Source organism: Lepus europaeus, chromosome 14 (genome assembly GCF_033115175.1).
Source record: "Lepus europaeus isolate LE1 chromosome 14, mLepTim1.pri, whole genome shotgun sequence".
In the NCBI taxonomy this organism is placed as follows: Eukaryota; Metazoa; Chordata; class Mammalia; order Lagomorpha; family Leporidae; genus Lepus; species Lepus europaeus.
This window is the reverse complement of record NC_084840.1, coordinates 88,400,730-88,421,207: the sequence shown is the minus strand read 5'-3', so window position 1 is coordinate 88,421,207 and position 20,478 is coordinate 88,400,730.

Genomic DNA, 20,478 nt, shown 5'->3' with positions numbered 1-20,478 from the left:
ATGGTTGAATCTCAAAAACATAATTTTGCACCAAACTAAATTCACCTGGTACAATGAAGTTTCAAATTAAGCAACACATGTCATTGTCAGTCAGGGCTGGTTCACTCCCCAAATGGCCACAACAGCCGGGGCTGGACCATGCTGAAGTCATCTGGGTCTCCTATGTGGGTGTAGGGGCCCAAGCACTTGGCCATTATCTACCGCCTTCTCAGGCACATTCGCGGGGAGCTGGATCGGAAGCGGAGCAGCCAGGACTGGTGGTGTGATTTGGGATGCTGACGTCCCAAGCGGCAGCTTCACCCACTGCACCGCAAGGCCAGTCTCTCTCTCTCTGGATTTTCTTTGTTGAGTAATGCTTCTGAAAACCTGCCGTGTCTGAGCCCCAGGACCAACATCCTCTGCTCTCCCTCTCCATAGACCATTGTGGACGTGGCCTCTCTGGCTGCTGCCCACTGTGACCCTGACGCCTGTCCTAGAGTCAAATGGTTCTGCCTGGCAACAGCTTTGCTGCCAGGACCCCCAGTTCTGGGCAGCACCTCCTCCACCTGCCCTGGCCAACAGAATACACTGAGCTTCCTGGCGGCGCTACTGTACCCCCAGCCACACTGTCCTCACCCCTAGGCAAGCAGGGCCTCCCAAGGCACAGAGCCCACCAGTGCCTTCCCTAGTCTGACTTAGCAAACCCACTGCAGCAGCCTCGCCTCTCCAAGCCTTGAGACCCCCCTCTGCCACAGTCTGCCGCTGCACCCATTGCTTTACCCAAAAAAGACGTCCTGCTGAGGCCTGGTCCCCTCGGACCCCAGCCACGGTGTACTGTGGGGAGTCCTTCTGTCCTGTGTTCATTAACACCCCCTCAAGCTCCACTTCCAGATGCATGGTTCTTGCTGCTGCCACTTTGCACTGGTTGCAGCTCCTGCAGCTGTTGGATATTAACCCTTCCCTCCCCGTGAGGTCACACTGGGATTTGAACCTAGCGACGGATGTGGTGGCCAGGAGGGGGGGACATGAGGACAGATATCGAAGAGGCCACACAGCATCTCCCTGCACAGAGTGCAGGCAAAAGGGGACGGGCTTCTGGCACAACAGTTAGAACACCACTTGGGAAACCCACGTTCCCACATCGGAGTGCCAAGATTCAAGGGCTGGCTCCTCCACTTCTGATCCAGCTCCCTGCTAATGCACACCCTGGGAGGCAGCAGGCGATGGCCCAAGAGCTTAATAAGTCCCTGCCACCCATCCATGTAGGAGACCCACAGATGGAGCTTCAGGCTCCCGGCTTCCACCCTGCCCAGTCCTAGCTGCTGTAGGCATTTGGGGAGTGAACCAGCAAATAAGCAATAGGAGGAAGGGCAGGAGGATGCATCGGGGGGAAGTCGTGGCCCCAGCTGGAGTCCAGCTTCACCCAACCCCACGGGACGCTCTGAGCAGAAACTGCCCAACCACATCATCTCTCCTTGAGACGGTGGATCTGGTGGATCTGGCTTTTTTGCAACGCCCTGTGAATTCATCTTTGGCTGGGAGCTGTACCCAGGGCAATTGGGGCAGGGCTGAACCTCCCAGAAGCAACAGCTCTTGTCAGGCAAAGGGAACTTCCTGGGAGAGGGGAGTCCAGTTGGCAGCTTAAAGCTCATAGCAACTTGCCGCAGGGTAGATTGGGGAGCGGGGCAGGTGCAAACACATTGAATGCAAGGCAGAACCTGGCATCGCTCCCATTCGCGGCTCTGAAGGCATCAGCGCAAGGAACAGTGGTGGGAACCTGGAGGCCAACGGGATGTGTGCAGAGGCTGCCTGAAGATTCATGAACCCCCAAAGGGGATTCAGGGCAGTGCCTCTCCTGACCCCACTCACCTCTCCTCTCCTCCTTCTGTCTCTCACCAGTCAAAAGCCAATCAGAAGTCAGCCTCCTGAGATGCCAATTGGAAGTCAGCCCATAGGAAGGATCAGCTACCCCAACCCAGACACCACCTTGGACCTTGCATCCCACACCAGAGGGTCTGGTTTCGAGTGCCAGCTTCCTGCTTGGAGGCAGCAGGTGGGGATGGCTCCAGCAGTTGGGCACCTGCTACACTCATGGGAGGCCCAGGTAGAGCTCCTAGCTCCTGGTTACAGCCTGGGCCAACCAAAGTTGCTGCAGGCATTTGGGGACTGAACCAGCAGATGGAAAATTCTCTCTCTCTCTATCTCTCCTCCTCCCTCTCTCCCTCCTTCCCTCCCTCCTACTGTTTCTCTGCCTTTCAGATAAAGCAAAAGTAAATAAAAATTTTTAAGATAAATAATTAAAACCAACAAGAAGCTGATGTCTACTGTCACCACTTATTTCCATCAGATAATGGATTGGGTCATGACACAGGAAATGAAATTAAAGGAAGTAGAATGGGAATTGAAGAAGTAAAATTGTTGACAGATAATATGAATTTCCACATGTGGAAAATCTAACACAATCTAAGTCCTAGAATTACAAAGTGACCCTGCTTTGTTTTTTTACATAATATGAATTTTCAGATACTGAGTCCATGTCTTTATACCAACAGGAAAGAACTGGAAAATGTACTTAAGACAACTTTAAAACTGTAATAAAGAAAAGAACCAGAGGCAGCATTGTGGTGCCATGGGTTAACCTGCCGCCTGTGACGCTGGCATCACTTATGGGTGCCACTGCTCCACTTCTGATCCAGCTCCTTGTTAATGTGCCTAGGAAAGCAGCAGAGGATGGCCCAAGTGCTTGGGGGCCTGCACCCATGTGGGAGACCTGGGTGAAGCTCCGGACTTCAGTCTGACCCAGCCCTGGCCATTGCAGCCTTTGGGGGGAGTGAATCAGTGGATGGAAGATCTCTCTGTCTCTGTCTCTCTCTCTTTCTCCCTCTTATTGTAACTCTGCTTTTCAAATAAATTTATCTTTTTTAAGCAATTATTTATTTAATTTGAAAGGCATAGTTACATAAAAAGAGGGAGAGACACAGAGAGAGAGAGAGAGATTTTCCATCCGCTTGTTCCCTCCCCAAATGGGCACAACAGCCAGAGCTGTGCCTATCTGAGGCCAGGAATCAGGAGCTACTTCTGGGTCTCCCATGCAAGTGCATGGGCCCAAGGACTTAGCCATCTTCTGCTGTTTTCCCAGGCCATAGCAGAGAGCTGGATCTGAAGAGGAGCAGCTGGACATGAACTTGCACCCATATGAGATGCTGGCACTGCAGGCCAGAGCTTAGCCTTTGATACTACAGCGCCTGCCCCCTAAAAATCCAAGTTTATCAAGAGACATGAAGTTAATTCTGAAGTTTATGTAGTAAGTTAGATCTAGGACATTCTTTTTTATTATTCATTTTTAAAAGATTTATTATTTATTTGAAAGTCAGAGTTAGAGAGAGAAGGAGAGGCAAAGAGAGAGGTTCACTCCCCAATTGGCTGCAACAGGCGGAGCTGCGCCGATCCGAAGCCAGGAGCTCCTTCTGGGTCTCCCACGTGGGTGCAAGGTCCCAAGAACTCGGACCATCTTCTACTGTTTCCCAGGCCATAGCAGAGAGCTGGATCAGAAGTGGAGCAGCTGGAACTGGAACCAGTGCCCAAATGGGTTGCCAGCACTGCAGATGGTGGCTTTAACCCACTATGCCATAGCGCTGGCCCCTAGGACATTTTTGAGAAAGACAAAGAAAAATTTGCCCAAGGGTGTTTCAAAAAGCTTGGGGGAAAGGGTATTCAAAGATAGGGTATTTAAAAAAAAAAAAACTGTAATCGTAATTTAAAAGAATTGAAATCTATGCCTGATTTTCTCCTATATGCATTTTCCATGGACATTTTGAGGTGCCCATGTGTAACACTATGGTGATAATCTAAGTGTGATGTCAGCATATGATCAGAACAATGGCCCAGTGGAAAAAAAAAAAAAAAAGCCCAGAACCAACCAACGGAAACTTGATCTGTGATAGAGATGACGCTGCCGCCAAGTAAAGAGATGGACTATTCATTGGAGGGAGCTGCTGGTTTAACATCATGGCAAACACACACACACACACACAGAAAACAGATGCCTGATTTGCCATAGACAATATCAATCACATGTAGATTATAAACCCAAGTGCCAGCAGCAAACTGATAAACTAGAAATCCACACATGCAAATTAGGACCCAGAGAATCACTCACACCTGTGCCTCGAAAGCACAACGCCAGCATCCCATCTGAGTGTTGGGTTGCATCCCGGCTGCTCCACTGCCAATCCAGCTCCCTGCTAATGTGCCTGGAAAGGCAGCGGAAGATGGACTCAAGTGCTTGGGCCCCTGCCACTCACATGAGACATGAAGCTCCCGGCTCCTGGCTTCAGCCTGGCCCAGCCCCAAACATTGCAGCCATTTGGGGAGTGAACCAGTGGAAGGAAGCGCTTTTTCTCTGTCTTTCCCCGCACCCTGTAACTCTGCCTTTCAAATAAATAAAATAAATCTTTAAAAAAAAACTACAGTACAAAATGTATGATTCTCCTTCCAAAGTTTATGGGAAATGGCATGAGAAGACAAGTTTATTTTGGTGCAAAAAGAAAAAAGAAAAAAAAAACTGAAATGCGTGCATACATGAGGTCTTCGGAAAGTTCATGAAAAAGGCATCTCATGAAAGAACTCTGCGTGGATTTCCCAGCAAATGAACCTCTTCCTCCCACTTTCCAGCGTGGGAAGAGCTCAGTTACATGGACAGATGCACCACCGTGGCCTTATTGCGTTTCTGCCCAGGGGTTGATGACTATCTGTCGTTCTAGGCAGAACACAGAATTTCTCGGTTCCATGAGCTCAGAGATAAGACAGCCACAGCCGGTGTGACTCTAGGAAAGCTGTTGAACTTCCTGAACCTTTCAGAGCGCCAGGAGGCCTGGCCCAGAGGTGGACAGATGTTGCTCTTCCATGTCCCTCTCCGGCCTCCCTGGCACACAGAGCGGGGGGGGGTGGGGTGGGGTGGGGGGGTGGCTGCCTCTGCCTAGCGCCCCCTATGGGATAGAAGACCCAGGCCACTTAGCGGGGTGGCAGTCTTTAGTCTGCTCCAGGTGAACTGGCTGGCCCAGCCCCCAGGCCATCTACACCCGCAGGGCTGGGAGTCCAGTGTACTTTTAGAGAACATGCTCCTATAAGTTTCTATCTGGGCAGGCATCACGCCACACCCTGCCAATGGACAGGAACCTCCGGTAGGAATGTTCTGAACTTCAGTGAGGAGCGTCCCTCGGCTTCCTCTCAAGTCAGCCGTTGGTTTCCAGCGTGGATCTGCAGGGCCCTTGAGAGTCTGGTGTGAAACCCTAATTTGGAGGCATGAGTCACCACGGCCAGGGCAGAGCCGGGGAACCACCTGCCCACTGCGGGCAGACCTCAGGGGGGGCGAGGAGGAGGGTGAGTCACACAACAGCGACCCAGGAGAAATCTCTGGCCAATTCCCCACTTCTCTCAAGTAACGAGGGGCTTTTCCTTGTGCTTAAAGCCAGCAAACAGCAGCCAAAAACCCACAGCCCAAAGATGCACCAGCACTTTGATTGAGATTCCACATGCAAATTGTCATAGCCTGCCAACCCGGGAAGCAATTTTGTATTTGCTTGTCTGTTTCAGCTTCTTATTCTTGGACAGTGACAACTAGACAGATGCACAGAACCAGCTGCCCTGCTGTCACCATCCAACCTCTGTGAGGCCGATCTCACCTTGCAAGTCTCTGCTCCCCTGGGTGAATGGAAAAGAAACTCTACACAAGGTGGCCAGCTCATCAGTAAACTCCATGGGGTTTCTGAACTTGTGCTTTCCAAGTAAAACCAGCGATGGCCAAGCAAGTGAGCTTTGCCAGCATCGGTAACCCACCTGTAACTACTTCCCGTGTGCACAGCTTGCCTCGTCCTAGGTCACACACAATTTCAAGACCACAGTCTAAAGCTAGGCAGTGGAGCTCCAGCAGAACTTGAACTGTCTCCCGTGGCGCTCTTGTCAAGTTGCTGTAAGAAGAACTGCATGGAGCAAGTCACCACTGGCTTTGTAATAGGTTCAATCAATATTGTATCAGGCACCCACAATACTCAGAATCACCCCAACACACACATAGTACAATGTGGGGCTGCTGTTGTGTTGTAGCAGGTAAAGCCTCTGCCTAAAGTGCAGGCATCCCATGTGGGCACCGGTTTGATTCCCAGCTGTTCCACCGTTGATCTAGCTCTCTTCTCTGGCCTGGGAAAGCAGTAGAAGATGGTCCAACCGATTGGACCCCTGCACTCATGTGGGAGACCTGGAAGAAGCTCCTGGCTCCTGGCTTCAGATAGATCAGCACAGCTCTGGCTATTACAGCCAATTGGGGAGTGAACCAGTGTGAAAGACCTCTCTCTCTCTCTCTCTCTCCCTCTCTCTCTCTGCCTCTCCTCTCTCTGTGTAACTCTGACTTTCTTTCTTTAAGATTTTTTTTAAAATTTATTTGACAGGCAGAGTTACAGATAGTGAGAGAGAGAGAGAGAGAGAGAGAGAGAGAGAGAGAGAGAGAGAGAAAGGTCTTCCTTCTGTTGATTCACCCCCAAATGGCTGCCACAACCGGCGCTGCACCGATCCGAAGCCTGGAACCAGGCGCTTCCTCCTGGTCTCCCATGCGGGTGCAGGGGCTCAAGCACTTGGGCCATCCTCCACTGCCTTCCCAGGCCACGGCAGAGAGCTGGACTGGAAGAGGAGCAACCGGGACTAGAAACCAGCACCCATATGGGATGCTGGTGCCACAGGCAGAGGATTAGCCAAGTGAGCCACAGCGCCAGGCCCCAACTCTGACTTTCAAATAAATAAATGTTAAAAAAAAAAGTACAATGTACAAACCCCTTTGAACTTCCAGGTAGCCTCCTGGGGTTTATTATCATGCATAGTTGTTTTTAATAAAGATTTATTTTATTTATTTGAAAGGCAGAGTTACAAAGAGTTACAGGGGGGGGGGTCTTCCATGTACTGGTTCACTCCCCAAATGGTCACAAAGGCTGGACCTGGGCCAGGCCTGAAGCCAGGAGCTTCTTCTGAGTCTCCCACATGAGTGCAGGGGTCCAAGCACTTGGGCCATCTCCTACTGCTTCCCCAGGCCATACCAGAGAGCTGGATCAGAAGCAGAGCAGCCAGAACTCGAACCAGAGCCCACATGGGGGTACCAACAGTGCAGCTGGAGGCTTAACCTTCTACGCCACAGCACCGGCTCCATGCACAGTTTTAAAAGGAAGAAACTGAAGTTCCGAGCAGCCAACTGCATTCCCAGACACTCGCTAGATAGAGGGCAAAGGGTCAAACTCCAAGGTCAGCGCTGCTTTCAGATCAGGCCAGAAGTGTTGCTTAGGGGGAAAAGTGCCCAGAAACATGGAGTATCGCACAAATGGAACTTACACATCTCCTTGTCTATCAGAAATGGAAAAGCAGGGACTGGTGTGTGGCGCAACAGCTAAGATATCACTTGAGACTCCCACATCCCATATCCAAATGCTTGGGTCTGAGTCCCAGCTCCACGCCCGATTCCATCTCCCTGCTAGTGCACACCCCAGGAGGCAGCAGGTGATGGCTCAGGTCCTTGGATCCCTGCCACCCATGTGGGAGACCTGGATGGACTTCCCAGCTTCCAGCTTCAACCTGGCTCAGCCTTGACTGTGGTGGACATTTGAGGGAAATGAACCAATGATTGGGAGCCCTCCTCCCCACCTTTCAAATGAATAACAAGTAAGATATTAAATGTCAAATGATGGATTGGTGGTTACCTATAGCAGCAATGCGTACCAAGGTATCAAACCGAAGGGCTGAGAAGAAAAACGTGCCCCAGGGAACACGAGGTCCTACAGGAAGTTGTGAACGGTGACAGCCGCTCATGCCCTGTTCAATGCCCCTCTCTCCCCCGCCCCGTACCCACCTTCCAGGAGCAGAGGGTCTGTTTGAGTGTCGCAGACGGGTGCAAAGACAGGCAGACAAAATCTGTCTGAGGAGCAACCCTGGGAAGAGGAAGATGCAACCAACGGATCTCGAGAGACTAGAGAAGGCAGCATGATGGCTTTGGCTCCAGGGAATGCCTTCGCCAGCTGCTCCGCCCCTGGTCCTTCTGTGGGTCCCAGACACAATCGCTCTGGGGTCACAGGAATGAGAGGTGATCAGCCTGTCTCTCACCATCCCCACTGCCCCGCCAGCTCATTCAGTACTACCCATTCCCAGGAGGGAGTCCCAGGCTCCTGGCTTCAGCCTGGCCCAGCCCTAGCTGTTGCGACCATCTAGGGAGTGAACCAGTGTAGGGAAGATCTCTCTGTCTCTGTCTCTCTCTCTTTCTATAACTTAAATAAATAAGTAAGCCTTTTTGTTCAAAAATTTAATTTTAAAAATTTTTAACGAACAGGTCATTCTTGCACATTTTTCTGAGCTACTGTGTACAATATTTCAAAACACAGGTGCACAGCACGAACCAACCTATCAAACAGGTAGTCTTGGCATTTCCTCATCTGTCTTTGTGTTGGAGCCTCTCATTGGTTCTAAATGCAGGGTATAATCCATTATGCTGAATGATAGCCCCCCCACACACTGTTTTTTGAAAGAAGAACCAAATATGCAGTCAGCTTTCTGGGTTTCTTTGCCAATTCATGGTTTTTAAGATTTTTTAATTTTGACTTTGCTTTCTCCCAGAGATAGACCAGAAACATTTGCTTACTTAAAGCTATCTTTTTTTTTTAAGTTGGAAAGATCCACTGTGAAACTTTTTTTTCCTTAAAGCTGTTTTTTAATTATTATTATTTGAAAGGCAAAGTTACAGAGCAAGAGAGATCGTCCATCCACTGGTTCACTCCCCAAATGGCCACAATGGCTGGAGCTGAGCTAATCCAAAGCCAGGAGCCAGGAGCCAGGAGCTTCTTCCCGGTCTCCCATGTGGGTGCAGGGGCCCAAGCACTTGGGCCATCTTCTACTGCTTTCCCAAGTGCATTAGTAGGGAGCTGGATTAGAAGTAGAGCAGCCAGGACTCGAACCAGTGCCCATATGGGATGCTGGCCCTGCAGGCAGCAGCTTAGCCCGCTACACCACAGCACCAGCTGCCAGAGCTACTTCTTAAGCTACAGTTCTCAGTCACCCCCTGCTGATGTCCTTAAACGGGAACATCAAGGTCATGCCACTTCGCTAGCCAGCTCCCACAGAAACACACAGCCTCCATCCAGTTTTCCCTTGTTGACCTCAGAGATCAACTGTTGTGGTTGAATTCTCTACAATGTTGCAGTGGGTTCGTTTCTGAGAAGAGCAGCGTGGTGGGGGCAAGAGGCGCGGAGTCAACACACAGACCCCGGGAGTCTGGTGAGAGCAGGCTTGAGGCGAGCAGCCTGCAGACTCGTTTATTAGTTGATACAACAGCTTATATAGCCAAGACCAGCCAATCTGGTCAAGGGGTGGTCTATACCCCAACCAATCACAGCCTGTTGCCAGGCAGTTTCCAGAGCCATCCAATCACAGCCTGTCGCCAGGCAGTTTCAAATCCATCCAATCACAGCCTGTCGCCAGGCAGTTTCCAGAGCCAGGTGGGTTTCAAAGCCATTCCTAACTGACGCTCACTTGCCAGTGGCCACCTTCGCATGGCCTTCTCATTCCACTACAATCAACCAACCACACGTGATGCTCTCTCCTCTGTGCTGAGCCAGCAGGTGCTCAGTGCCATGCTCTGGTTCACCTGGACAAGAGAACGGGCAGGGGGCAGCCCTCTTGTGTCAGGGACAGCTTCAGGGACCAGAAGCATCTCTTGAGGATGTGGAGTTTAAATTCTAGGCTGAGGTTTAGATGACACAGACCACAGATCTGAAGCACACCCTTAAGTAGCAGTCTTGAGCTTGTTTATTTTGAAGATCCAGATCCAAGGACTAAACAGAAACATAAGCTCCAGACGCAGTGCTGTTCAGATACCAGAATACCCACAAACAAGCAACGAACAGGCCATCTGCGGATACTGCTCCTCTACCGCGTGGACACTGAAGCTTTTTTTTTTCTTTAAGATGTATTTATTTACTTGAAAGGCAAAGTCACACAGAGAGAAGGAGACAGAGATGGAGAGATAGACAGAGAGACATTCCATTTGATGGTTCACTTCTTTAATGGCCACCAACAGCCAGGGCTGGGCTAGGCCAAAGCCAGGAGCAGAAGCAGCAAGAATTCAGGTCTCCCTCAAGGATGCAGGGGCCCAATCACCTGGGCCATCTTCTGCTGTTTTCCCAGGCTCATTAGCAGGGAGCTGGATCGAAAGTGGAGCAGCCGGAACTTGAAGCAATGCTCATATGAGATGCCAGCATCACAGGTGGCAGCTTAACCCACTGTGCCAACACTAACGCCCAGCTTTTAACCCAAAGCATGAGTATGCTTGCATGAGTGTAGTTCATGGAAAATAGAATGAGGAGATATGATTATAATGGTGCAAAACTTATTTTGAAATCCACGCAAGGGTTTTTCATAGTACATATTTTCCAGGACTCAAGTGTGAGGATTGCAGACATTTTCGCAACAAAGCAAGCTAATCTTTCAATTCCATTTTCCACGAACATTTTGAAGAACACTGATGCACACTAGGCTTTGTGTGCTTGAGCAGTTCGGGGATCTCAACACCATCTAAGGAGGAGGTCATGGTGATATTTGGAGGTGGGCACTTGGCATAGGGGTTCAGTCCACTGCTCACGACTCCTGCGTTCCAATATGTCATGCTGGGGTTGAGCCCTGACTCTGCTCCGGATTCCAGCTCCCTGCAGATGAGCACCATGGGATGCAGCAGGCAGTGACTGCTGTAATTGGGTCCCTGCCACCAAGGTGGGGCAACTTAGGCTGAATTCCCAGCTCCTGGCTTCGGCATAGCTCAGCTCTGGCTGATGTGGGCATTTGGAGAGTGAACCAGTAAGAGAAAGATCTCTCTCGATCTGTGTGCGTCCGAGTGTGTGCCTGTGTCTCTTTCTCTCAGTCTCTCTGCCTTTCAAATAAAATAAAATAGAAAGAGTGACTTTTTCTGGTGTGCATTTAACAACAAAAACGAACAGATAGCATGTATCTTTTACTTCTCTGTAGCTGTTCAGAAGGGTTTCAAGACAAAGATTGAATTGTTTGGAATAACAATTTACTGAATCCATTGCATGGTTACTGATACTTTTGTACAAGGAGTGATCACCTACTGGCAGGATACATGGAGCAAACACAGCACAGGCTACAAAGTAGAGTACAGTGGTTCCAACCATCTCTACTACCCTGAAATGCAACTGACAGAGAAAAAACTTACACACATGTCCAAAGCACCTAAGGATTTGTTTCAGATTTCAGAGAACCTGTTTAAAAAGCTACATGACAGGGCGTAGAGGGTGGCTGAAGCCGGCTGGCCGGGTGGGTGGTGGCAGATTGTTAGCCTAATTGGCATGCAAGCTGTGTCAGTCATTGTGTGACTGTGGCCCTTGGAAGCACCTGTCTTCCAGCCTGGAGACAGCTGCCCCACGGATGAGGCAGTCGAGCCCTACATGTGGCATTCAGTTCGCCGAGAGCATTGCTGAGTTGGCCAAGGCCACGAAGGAGCAAAAGACAGTTGTGGGCCCGGCCCTTGTTCCAATCTGGGAGAAGTACTGTGTGGATGGCCCTGGCCATCGGACAGAGCAGAGCGAGGGCGCCCACACAGACCAAGAGGCCGCCGCCATGCAGGGTGACAACAAGGACCAGGCGAGCTAGGACGCGCTGGTTGCTGTGGCTCTGTCACCTCTCTCAACCCTGGAAACCCACAGGCCTCGTACATGACCCATTTGCAAGAGAAAACAGAAAAGCAACCTCAGGAAGGGGTTGGTTGTGTGGTTACAGTGGTGCGGCTGACTTCTGGTAGAAGATCCAGGTAGGGCATGTGCTGGCCTCCATGCTCGCCAGAAGCACCGCTGGAGTGAGCGTGAGTGATCTTTGTGAAGCCCAAGAGGGCGAGGAGATAAGGGATCAGGCGTGACTGAGGATCAAGCCTGCATTCCAACAGAGTCCGGGGGCAGCACTGTGGCATAGCAGGCTAAGCCTCCGTGTGTGGCGCCGGCATCCCATATGGGTGCCAGTTCTAGTCCCGGCTGCTCCTCTTCCGATCCAGCTCTCTGCTATGGCATGGGAAAGCAGTAGAAGATGGCCCAAGTCCTTGGGCCCCTGCACCTGCGTGGGAGACTTGGAGGAAACTCCTGGCTTCTGGCTTTGGATCGGTGCAGCTCCAGCCATTGCACCATTTGGGGAGTGAACCAGTGGATGAAGGATCTCTCTCTCTCTGTCTCCCCCCCCCCCACCCCGTCTGCAACTCTGCCTCTCAAATAAATAAATAAAACCTTTAAAAAAAAAAAGAAAGAAAGGGAGAGTCTCACTAGAGAGTCTAGTGAGGACAAATTTCAGTGCCAAGACCTCAACCTCCCAGCACATGGGGCGCTCAAATGCTGGCAACCCAGGCTGCAGAAGAACAGGAAGATGCAAGACTGTGTTGGCTTTTCCCAGGGACACAGCACATCCCATTGGAATCCTGCCCAGCACTTCCGCTCAGCTAGCGCACATTCAACTGCTAAAGCGGAGAGGGCAGCCAGGGTCTGCTGACGCCCAAGAGCCTTTTCATAGGGAAAGTGCAGGTTAAAGCCAACTCTCCAGGAATTAACACGTGAAGAAGATAGAGAAGAAAATTTTCAAAACAAGAAAACAGGAAGACAAGACATTCTACCTATGCAATGTGAACAGTGTTTAAAAGAAGCTTTTCTAAGAATGGTGGTGTGCTGTTAAAATTCAAATACACTAGGAGAGGGGCAGGAGTTTGGCCGTGTCGAACATCATAGTACCTGGGTTCAATCCCCAGCTCTGGCCCCTGAATCCAGCCTCCTACCAATGCAGCCGGAGACAGCTGAAGTAACCGGGCTCCTGCTGCCCACCCAGCAGAGACCCAGACTGAGAGCCCAGATTCTGGTTCCAGCACCAGCTCAGCCCTGGCCAGTGTAGGCATCTGGGGAGTGAATCAGCAGAGGGAAGATCTCTCCCTGCCCCCTCCCTCCCTTTCCCCCTCCTCTCTCTCTCTCTCTCTCTCTCCCCCACCCCTTCACTCTCACTCCTCGCTAATAAAGATTACCAGAATACTCAGTGTGTTTCATTTTGCTGAGTAATATTAGTGAGGGAGCTCTCAAGACTAAAAGCAGCCTATACTAATGCCATCCCACAACTCCTTCCCAGCACGCACACACTCAACAGAACAGGATGACAGGATAGAAGCCCCTGGTAACTGAGTTCTGATCACCGATGACAAGATCTGGTTTTCCATCTAGGTTTAGAAAAAACAAGCCGGAAGGGGCTCCATGAACACTGTCCCTGGCTTTCACAGTAACTACCGTGGAACCACTGCCTTTGTTCCTTGGAGATAATGTGATAAAGCCATACAAATACACCCAGACTGCGAGACCTCAGCGGCTTGGTCTTTATACCAGCCCCTCCATTTGTTCGGAGTCTTTGTTTTGTTTTGTTTAAAGATTTATTTTATTTATTTGAAGAACAGAGTTACAGAGAGAGGTAGAGACAGAGAGAGAGGGGTCTTCCATCTGCTGGTTCACTCCCCAGATGGCCGCAAAGGCCGGAGCTGCACAGATCTGAAGCCAGGAGCTAGGAGCTTCTTCCAGATCTCCCAAGTTGATGCAGGGGCCCATCTTCCATTGCTTTCCCAGGCCATAGCAGGGAGCTTGATTGGAAGAGGAGCAGCTGGGACCAGAACCGGCACCCATATGGGATACCAGAGCTTCAGGCCAGCACTTTAACCTGCTTCACCACAGAGCCAGCCCCTCAGAGTCTTTCTTCTTCTTACTTCAATAGAACTTCGCTGCTTGTACACCAGGACACGAACCCAGAATCATCTCACCGGTTTCCCTGCAACATTAGCCCATGAGCCAGGGAATTGGGGTCACTAGTAATAAATATGGAGACCATTAGCACCCTAAAAAGGCAAAGGTTAACGTGGGGGGCAGGTAGGAAGCCCAGTTTCCTACGTGACTCAGCTCTACGTAGTACAATAGCCGTGTAAACACTGGTTGTGCATTCGGCTGAAATTACGGATAGTGGAGGGAAGCCCAGGACAAAGGAAATCGCCATGAGTGTGCTGGGGGCTTGGGGCTGCTTGTGGAAGGAAGCCAGTCTCTGCACGACCCGAGGCTCAGCCAAAGCCTTGGGGAGCAGGCACCTCTGGGGTGCAGGAAGTGGCCAAGGGGTGATTTCCGGAACTCTGGGTTCCCATGAAAAACCACAAAGGCCAATTTCATTCTTGAACTGGGCACGGCGATCACACTCCATAGAAACGGAAGGCAGAGCAGCAGGGGGAGTTGCTAGGGCCTCCACGTGTAGAGTGTTAGGTTTTAGGACGTCAGGGTTAGAAGGAGGAGAGGAGGCAGCTTGTTCAAGCAGAGGAGACCTTATTTTAGGGGGAGGCGAATGGGGGCAGGGGTGAGAGAGAGAGTGGGGGTCGAGCCTGCCCGGATAGAGTCTGAAGCCAGGTTTCCCTCCATCTGAACAGCAAGCAGGCAGAATCCATTCTTGGGCAGAAGGAGGTACAGAGCGCCACAGGGACCCCATAAGGTCGTGCAGAAAAACTCCTAGGGTGCACTGTCATTGTGGTTTGGAATGTCCCCAGGTGCGGACTTTCCGGAGCAATAAACAGTAGCCTTTGTGTTATCCACCTGCCCCCAGTGTCCTCAGGCCTGGGGATTCAGGCCCAGTGTCCTCACCCCTCACCTGGAGTAAGAGGAAAGCAGGGGGCAGAGGCACTGTAGCTGGCAGGAACAGATGTGCTGTGTCTTTGAGGTAGCAAAGAGATTCAAAGGTGTGAGTACCTGGCATGGGCGTTGTGACGCTATGGGTTAAGTCACTGCTGGTGACACCCATGCTCCATATTCCAGTACTGGTCCAAGTCTCAGAGGCTCTGCTTCCATTACAGCTTCCTGCTCATGTGCCTGGGAAGGCAGCAGGTGATGGTCCAAGTCCTTGGGCCCCTGCCACCCCTGTGTGAGACCTGGATGGAGTTCCAGGCTCCTGGCTTCAGCCTGGCTATGGCTATGGTGAACATTTGAAGAGTGAACCAGCAGAGGGAAGATCCTGTCTCTCGCTGGGGGCATTTGGCATAGTGATGGAAAGACCCCATGTCGGAGTGCTTGCTTTGAGTCCCAGCCACCCTACTTCCAATCCAGCTTTCTGCTAGTTTCCGGCCTGGAGGTGGCAGGAGCTGGCTCAAGTACTTGGGCTCCTGCCACTCTGGTGAGTGATCCAGATTGAGTTCCTGGGTCTGCACTTTAGCCTGACACAGCTCTGGCTACTGCAGGCATTTGGGGAGTGACCCAGTGAATGGAGGCCATCTCGCTTTCGCTCTCATTCTCTCTCTCTCTCAATAAATAAAAATTAATTTAAAAACCACACGGTATGGTTTTATAGGAAGATCTCATCTACACATGGGAGTATTGGAGCCTCTAGCAGAGGTGTCAATGGCTGTGGGCTTCCACGGACCATCTGGGGAGCAGGTGCGATGGCTTGGGAGGAAAGTCAAGAGTGAAAACACCATGGGTGGACCCCTAGAGAACTCAGAGCAGCCAAGGGAGACGGAGCAGGAAGAGCCAGCAGGGTAGAAGGGAGGAGAGGGTGCATGGGAGGCCATGAGCGGATCACGTGGGCACCATCCTGACCCCCAGCGGAGACACTCGAGTGGAAACAGCTCAGGACCACAGTTCCACCATGTGCCAAGTGGCCAGGGGACAGCAGGTTGGGTGCTAGGGACCACTGCACACAGAGGCAGAAGACAGCGACCCCACTCGGGGCTGCTCCCACCGTGGGATGCCAGCTCCAAAGACTGGCAGGGGAGGGGGTTCCAAGGCAAGGGCTCCAATGGTGCCCAAGGGGAAAAAGAAAGTAACAAACCCCACGGTGACAAACTAGAAGTGAGCGCAACTTCTGGGAATCACGAGCCCTGTGTGCGGCCTGCGTGGAAACCTGCTAGCATGCGTGGGGTTATGAGAAACGGATGAGTAAAGGCTCGAGGGTGTGATTTCCTTGGCTTTGTCTTGTACATCTGGGCAGGTGGAGGAACCTCCTCTGGTTTAACCATAACCACCAAGATGTGTCATTCTGGGGGGCTGCTCCTGTCAGCGGGCGGCTCCCCTCCCCCTCCCAGCCTGCCAGGACGGCTGTCACTTGCTGCCACCGGGGTCTTTCCCACTGGGGAAACCACTTTCGAAGCACAAGAAATGAGACGTTTGGCAAAACAGAAAACCAGCCCTCCGGGCAGGCAGTTAAGCCCAGTTATGCCCAGTGGAAAGCCAACTTTACAAGCCTGGAGCAACATCTTTGTTGAAATGGTCGCACCAGCTGCTGTTTTCTCTATGTGCTGTCTTAATCAAACAGCAACCAGGGCAGGATAGTAAAGCATTACACTATTTGTTTTTTCTTTAGCAAGCCCAAGACAAAAGTCAAGGTTCGGCCGGCGCCGCGGCTCACTAGGCTAATCCTCCGCCTTGCAGCGCCGGCACACCGGGTTCTAGTCCCGGTCGGGGCACCGATCCTGTCCCGGTTGCCCCTCTTCCAGGCCAGCTCTCTGCTGTGGCCAGGGAGTGCAGTGGAGGATGGCCCAAGTCCTTGGGCCCTGCACCCCATGGGAGACCAGGAGAAGCACCTGGCTCCTGCCATCGGGACAGCGCGGTGCGCCAGCGGCAGCGTGCCAGCCGCGGCGGCCATTGGAGGGTGAACCAACGGCAAAAGGAAGACCTTTCTCTCTGTCTCTCTCTCACTGTCCACTCTGCCTATCAAAAATTAAAAAAAAAAAAGTCAAGGTTAGCATTTGGCCTCAGGGTTAGCAATTCCAGTTAGGCTGTGTCTCACATTGGAGTGCCTTGGGAGATGGAGCCTGCCGTTCCCAGCTCCAGCCCCTGCCTCCAGCTTCCTGCTAAGGCCCACCCAGGAAGGCAGCAAATGGTGGCCCGGTCATTGACTTCTGCCACCCATCTGGGAGACCTGGCTTGAGTGCCCAGATACCGACTTGTGACATCGCCCTCCAGCTGATGCGGGTACTGGGGGGCTGAGCCAGCAAATGAGAGCATGCTCGCTCACTTTCTCTCTCTCTCTCTCTCTCTCTCTCTCTCTCTGCCTCTCTCTCACTCTTGCTCTCACTCTCTCTTTCTCTCTCTGCCTCTCAGAAAGGAAGCTCACAAACCTTAGGGTGCACGAGTTTCAGGTTTCTGGAAATGCCATAGGAGTGTATTCTGCGTTTTTCCTTGATTGCTATTGTTGCTGACTGTTTGGTGAGAACCCTAAAAGAAGCCTGCCTACTGCTGATAAACGCTAGCCCACAGGACTCAAAGTAGGGCATCAAACGCCACAGATCCGTGGTTTTCACTTCGTCGGCTCTGGTTTATGTGGTCATCTGTGGCAATGAAAGGAGATACTTTTATTTTTCCTGTCCCCAAACAATACTTGTTTAAACAATACTTTAGAAAAGAAAATAACTTGCAGAAATGTTTTTCTCTGTATTTTGTTTAAGATTTATTTATTTATTTAGAAAGTCAGAGTTATGGGCAGGGGGAGAGAAAGAGAAGAGAGAGAAAGAGAGAGAGAGGTCTTCCATCTGCTAGTTCACTCCTCAGATTGCTGATACAGCCAGAGCTGGGCCAGGTCAAAGCCAGGAGCTTCATCTGGGTCTCCCACATGGGTGGCAGGGGTCCTAGCACTTGGACCATCTTGCACTGCTTTTCCTAGGCCATGAGTAGAGAGCTGGATGGGAAGTGGAGCAGCCGGAACATGAACCAGCATCCTAACTGGATGCCGGTGTCACAGGCAGCAGCTTTAGCTACTACACCACAACACCAGCTTCCTCCTTTTCCATCTATCTCGTTTCTTCTTCATTCACAGCCCATATGTTGATTGCTTGAGAACGTGGGATAAAAGAATGAGTGAATCACATCCCAAGCTCAGCTCCCCCGAGAAGACAGAGTCGTTGGTTGTAAACAGTAAGAACTGGCTGCCATAAACATGGGTAAAAAATGCAATGTGTTGGAAACATGGACTGCCTCACCACACCAGAAAACAGGCACTAAAGGCAGCTGGGCAGCTAGGCTCGCCCCAGGCCCTGCTGGTTAGGCTACTGCCACCGCCCTTGTGAGCAAGGACGGGTCACTTCCACCTGCGCCAGCAGCCTGCTCGGAACACCGTCTGCCACCACAAAGGCCCTCTCGGAGACTCAGAGTCCCTGCTTCACCCCCTCCATATCTGAAGCTGTGCTTGGGAACATCTGATGGACCCAATGTTGGTCTCCAGCTCTCATGTCTGACTTCAGGGAGGGGGTGATAGAATCTGCCCCCTACCTGGGGTTCTGGAGAGAAAGACAGGACTCTGCAGCTCATAGTCCAACACCAGAGGGAGTTCCAATGGCAGGTGACGTAAGAAGTGACATGAGGCCACCATAGCAATGGAGGATGAATTTTTTTTACTCTTAGTAAAATCAGCTTGTATCACACACACATGCACCCTCACACCTATCTTACACACTCATACACATCTAAATATAAGTCTCCCGTGGAAGTATTTATCATTACTGATCAGACCCACCTGCTCCTGTCTGGTGAGTGGCAGACAGAAGCTAGAAGAGCGAGACCCATAGAATGCAGTGCCAAGAGCATCCCTAGGGTGTGCAGGGTGCACCACCTGCACCACCATGCCCAGCAGCCCTGCATGCATTGCATTTTGCTCCATTTCATTTTTTTTGCAAATACTCATTGCAAACCATTAAGTTGGCTTCAGGAACCGCTAAGAGGTCTCCACTGTTTGGAATATACTATGTTACTGCACTCAGAGTAACAGGCTAGAAATACGTGGGCCCATTTTCAAGGCCTCCTTCTAGCTTAGGAGTTTCTCTGATCTTTCCAAGGGGAAGTTATTCCAGAAGAAAACCTCTCTGAACACGCTGAGCTGAGATGTTCCAGTTTCTCTCGCTGCGACTTTTCCTTCCTGTTTGTTTCCCATCGGATGTCTCATTAACTCTGTACAGGCAGAAGGATCAGGGCTCCCTCTCTTCCTTTCTTTCCCACGTCTTCCCTGCCCTTCCAGACTTTAACAAATGGACTGAGCCTGTAAGATTGCCATGCTGCCTTCAGCAGCTATGTTTTTGAAAGGACTTGTGTGAAGTTTAAATGGATCTCAAGCGCATGAGCACCAATACCGGCTATTCGGCTTTAACAACTTCCCTGTCATTAGGAGCAAACTTGGTTTTGCCAAATGTGGAAATAGAAAGGGCCATTCCTAAAAGTATCTGAAGCTGACCTTAGCCCATAACACGAAGCCCAGTCCTTTTGTGCTGCCTATCAGAGCATGGCCAAGACTGGGGCACCTATCATGGGGAATAAATGAAAGAAAGTTGCCTTAATATTTTTGTGCCTGTCTCCCGGAAACCCTGGATCCTGGAGACCATTGGGTCACCTGCTTGGTCCTTCTTGTCTTGTTGGACCTCTCAGTTACAGAGATGCCCACTTGCTCGGGAGGACGCCCAAAGATCCAGACCAGTTGATGCAAAAAGCACGAGGTTTTTATTGAACGTTTGCGCAAACGGGCCCCCACCTCAGGCAGTGAGGAGCCCTGAGCGGCAGTTTCACACAGGTTATATAGGCAACGAATTAGCATATGGAATGCAGAGGTGACACGGGATTGGCTGGTTCGGAGGGACAATTAGCATACCGGAGAGTGCTGAGGAGAGTGCTGAGGGAACCAGCTGAGGAGAGTGCTGAGGAGAGTGCTGAGGGAACCAGCTGAGGAGAGTGCTGAGGAGAGTGCTGAGGGAACCAGCTGAGGAGAGTGCTGAGGAGAGTGCTGAGGGAACCAGCTGAGGAGAGTGCTGAGGAGAGTGCTGAGGGAACCAGCTGAGGAGAGTGCTAAGGAGAGTGCTGAGATTCTCCGAAGGGGAGTGGCAACTCTGCTCTGGGCATGCCCAGAGGTTATCTGAAGGGGATTGACTTTTCCTTCCCAGAGAACGTCCTGCCCGCTGGACTCTGGGGAACATCTAACCTCTTAAGAAGCCCCTGATATCTGCCCAGGCCTAGTTTCTTGTCCCTCTCCCCCATAAGGGTCCTTCATTCCCTCCTTTTCTTTTTGCAAAGATTTTAATCCTAAAATCTATTGGACCGGCCTGGGAAGAGCCTGCCTTACTGGAGGGAGGGAACTCTGTTCTTGCTGGACTGGGTTGGGTTCCACGTTAACAATTGTGGAGCATGGGGATTGGAAAAACAATGGGAAAAGGCCAGGAACATCATAAATATTAAACAGTTTTTGAAAGTCTTAGCTTGAGTGGGTTCTGAGTGCGCTGGAGCTTCCATTTGGCTGGTCTATCCGGATCCTCGGGGCCCTGGGGAGGTGGTGCTCGCTTCACGTGTGAGGCGTGGACCCAAGCAGCGATTCCGTCGACCTTGAGAGCGGTGGGAGTTGTCAACAGCACAGTGAAGGGGCCTTTCCACCGGGGCTCTAGAGTCTTAG